At 35.3% G+C, this 4,591-nt stretch overlaps 1 protein-coding gene across 1 annotated transcript in view; it reads right to left on the reverse strand.

Annotated features, from left to right (window-relative positions):
* The window catches only part of LOC106880806 (ALX homeobox protein 1), a 23,903-nt gene that overhangs the window by 17,355 nt on the left and 1,957 nt on the right, over positions 1-4,591 (reverse strand). The window lies entirely within an intron of this gene.

Here is a 4,591-nt window from a genome sequence, read left to right on the forward strand (position 1 = left end):
TATATATATATATATATATATATATATAAGTAAAGGTTATATGGATACTTGTCTGTTGTGATGTCAGTGTTGCCGTATCTCTGTGCGTTGTGATGTTAGTGTTGTATCTCTGTGTTGTGATGTCAGTGATGCTGTATCTCTATTGTGGTGTTCTTACTTAGAAAACAAGGCAACACAATGGATGCCCTTAAATCAGTGGTTGTTAAACTGGGCAGTAGAAAAGGGTGGAGGTCATTGTGGGCCCAGAAGAGGTTGCTGAATATTATCAAAGGTGAATGCTGCGGATGACGCTGCGTATTTTGAAATGAGATATTTTTTTCTTAGAAAAACAAACGCGATACAATCCTTATAACTTAAACATATTTAAAAAGAAACATCTTTGTCAGGACTAAAACACGAGTCAGACATTGTGTTATCAGTGAGCAGAAATGATTGACGACATGCCAAGATCCGATATAATTTCGTTATGTAAACCCTCGTATGATATGATGACAGCCATCAAAAGCTACCACAGCGGGGTACATATTCACGTAAATATCGAAAAAGTGGTGGATGTTGGATGGGTCAGTACAGGAAAACAGATAATAAACCAGAGCAGATAATTAGCGCTGCATAAGTCGCAGATAATGAACGGCTGCTTTCGTTGAAATAACCTGTATTTAAAAACAAATGTTTTGGCAAGTATTAGGGAAGGGGGTGTGGGGTTAATTTATAAATGGTTGAGGTTTAATGCTGTAAACGAACCAAATAACTTGAGAGAATTTGTAAAATGGGATAAGCTGGTGTGCCACGAGGACAGATGGTACCTGACTCATTAGTGTTCCATCATCGAAGGAATTAGAAGGATTTTGAGAAACCCAAAACATTACAAATCACATCGCTACGGAATGTGTAATCTTATTTTACAATTTTTTTTGAAGAAGATTTGTTTTCATTGCCAAAGACTGACCACCTCAAAAAAATTATTCGATTTTATTTTTTGTCTTTCTTTCGAAAACTTAAAAGAGATCTTTATTAAAAGAGACTGTTTGGTGTTTGGTTTACCTGAAGTTTACCTGAAGTGTGGCGCAACGGAAACTGCTTTTGGTAGCACAACATCGCAGCCGTTTTTGTATTACGACAGATATGAAAAGAAAAGTCTTTTTCTTAGTTTTGTGGACCCAAAAAAAAAGAAAAGAAAAGGTACCACTTGACAGGTTTCACCCCTCGTTTGATTCTCGTCAGAGCTTCATATAACACCTTATGTTCGCACGGAGAACAGAATAAATAACACGTATACATACACACACACACACACACACACACACACACACACACACACATATATATATATATATATACATATATATACACATTAGATAGATAGATAGATACAAATACACTCATGCAGGGGAGAGAGGGAGAGGAAGGAAGATAGGAGAGATATTCGTTATAAGTATATTCATTCTCTTAGTTGTATGTATATATATATATATATATATATATATATACACTTGCATATACATACATGCATGTATATACATATTATACATATATACATATAACAGACACACACACACACACATACATGTTGGTACTGATATGAATACGCTGGCAGTTTATTCCAATGAACTAATTAGGGGTTTTACAATTGTCACACTAGACTGACGGTTCCGGTATGCTGCAAAATATATTTACCGCTTGCTACATTACAAATAGCATATATAATGATTACTATGTAATACGTAATTAATTTACTTTAATTTAATTAATTAAATAGGCGTCTGTCTTCTTTCACTCTTATTACAAACTAAGACAATTTATTTTGCAACATACTTCTAATATATTAGCCGTATGTATAAATGATTACATTTATCATATGAAACTATATTTATTGATGTTATGAAGAGATCATATAACATATAGATATAATTATGTACATATATATGCATGTATATATGTGTTTGTGCGTATATGTGTATGTGTATGTGTTTGTATATATATGTGTGGTTGTCTGTGTAACAGATGGCATGTCTGAAAGAGCCACCATGAACAGCAGCGGCCCCAATACAGTTCCCTGAGGCACTCTACTTTCTATTACTGTCTCCTTGGAGAGTGCTCCGTGGGCCACTACAGCCTGGCTTCTGTCTTTTAAGAAGTCATGCAACCATTTTCCAATTTTCCCAACACACACACACACACACACACACACACACACACACATATATATATATATATACCTTATATATACGAGGGTGAATCAAGAAGTAATGCCATTTTGTTTAGGACAGGTATAATTACCAACACAGGAACATGTATCATACATCAAAATGAAGCTGGTCCTTTGTGGATCACATCCCTACTTCTCAACATAGTCACCGTTTCTCTCAATAGCAATGTTCCACCTTCGAATGAGAACATGTATCCCTGCCCCATAAAATTCTGTTGACTGTTCTTTGAGCCACTTCTTCACTACAAAGTCAAAGAGACAACACCTTCTTCCGAAGGCTCGTAACAGGTGATGAAACATGGGTTCATCATTATGAACCAGAATCAAAGAGGCAGTCAATGGAATGGCACCACTTTACATCACCACCACTGAAAAAGTTCAAGATGCAAAAGTCAGCTGGAAAAATCATGGTGACTGTCTTTTGGGATGCTCAAGGTGTCATTCTGGTCGATTTCCTGCCAAAAGGAAAAACAATAAACTCATAATAAGCTTCATTTTGATGTATGATACATGTTCTTGGGCTGGTAATTATACCTGTCCTAAACAAAATGGCATTAATTTTTGACTCACCCTCGTGTATATATACACATTCTATATATATATAGATATACATAAAGAGAGAGAGAGAGAGGAGATGCATGTATAAATGTATAATATATATAAATATAGATACACACACACACACACATATACGTGTATTCAATATATATACACAGCGTTCACACATACAAATTACAAATATACAGAGACGTGTGTGCGTGAGCGTGTGTGCTGTCAATGGACGCACTATAAGCCGAGGTCTTCGGCCTTAAGATATCAAAGACCTCCTTCAGAATCCCCACCAACGCTTCTCCATTCATTGAAGCTCCTTGAGGGGTCAACAGGGGTCGATTTCCCGCCTTTAACTGAACCGCACCAATAAATAAACAAACAAATAAATTCAAGAAAAAAGCAAATGAAATAAATAAATAAAATAAAGGAACCGACGCTTGCAACGAGACTTGCTTGACTGGTGGTGTATCAAGTTTAATTAAGCTGTCGCAGTTAATAATGTGATTAACAGTAATTTAATTATCTAATTAAGCAGAAGGTCAACAACTGATGTCAAAATGGTCGATTGCAGTAATTAATAGCAGTATATTACTGGTACTGGAGGTGTTTTAGTGATAACAGTCTGGTGGTGGGGATGTAACTAGGAGTTGCCTGAACGTGAAACGGAAAGGTCACGGCTGGAACGATTTTCATTATAATTGACTTCGATAGTTCTCGTCTCTATTTAGATCTATTTCAGTACTAGTATCTATATATATATATGTATATATATATATATATATATATATATATATATATATATATATATATGTGTGTGTGTGTGTGTGTGTGTGTGTGTGTGTGTGTGTGTGTGTGTGTGTGACTGTTAAAAAGCATATATATATATACATACATATATGCACACATATATCGCTAAATCCACAAGTATTTCTTTTTATTCTCCCTGTTTATTTCCTCGTGTTCCTTTCTGTTGAAGTGCATAGGCTCGAAACGTAAAAGACTTTCACACTTTCCCGACCGTCAAACTAAAACACCTGCTTGTTGTTTATACACCTGTCTTCGTCTTTTGTTTTCCAATATATATATGTGTGTGCTTAAAAGCATGACAAATGTTTTGCACTCATTCTATCATTCTACTTGAAAAATTGAGCGCCTTTCCATCGGGCTTCTGTGTACTGTCGGAAGACAGAAATCAATCTGTAAAGAAAGCCAATTACCTGAAGGATCACATGTAAATCACATCACCTGTAGAGGGAGTTTAGAATAATAGTACACCCAATCACATATGTTTGTGTATGTTTGTATATAACATCACACACACAAGTAAATATATATATATGTATACGCAAAGAGATCTTTACATAAATCTTACGATATACGATGGTTGAATAAGTACAAAATACATTATTTCAGCCTAAATTATATTTCTGTATCTGTTACATCCATACGTGCGTGATAACATGATTATGTATGCTTACATTACATGTGTTGTCTTAGGTAATCTTAGAAAATTACAACAAGGATTTGCGATTTATTTAATTAACTGTAAAATAAGATAATTAAAAATGTAAGTTTGAGGTGAGACTCTTACTTACACACACACACACACACACACACACGTGCAAAATCATACACGTATGCACACACGCTTACATACACAGACACACGCGCATAGATACATAACTTTTAACTTTTATCTCTGACTTGTCTCAGTCATTAAACAGCGGCCAAGCTGGGGTACTACCAGTATATACATATATATCATCATCATCATCATCATCATCATCGTTTAACGTCCGCTTTCCATGCTAGCATGGGTTGGACGATTTG

This window comes from Octopus bimaculoides, chromosome 15 (assembly GCF_001194135.2).
Source record: "Octopus bimaculoides isolate UCB-OBI-ISO-001 chromosome 15, ASM119413v2, whole genome shotgun sequence".
Taxonomy (NCBI): domain Eukaryota; kingdom Metazoa; phylum Mollusca; class Cephalopoda; order Octopoda; family Octopodidae; genus Octopus; species Octopus bimaculoides.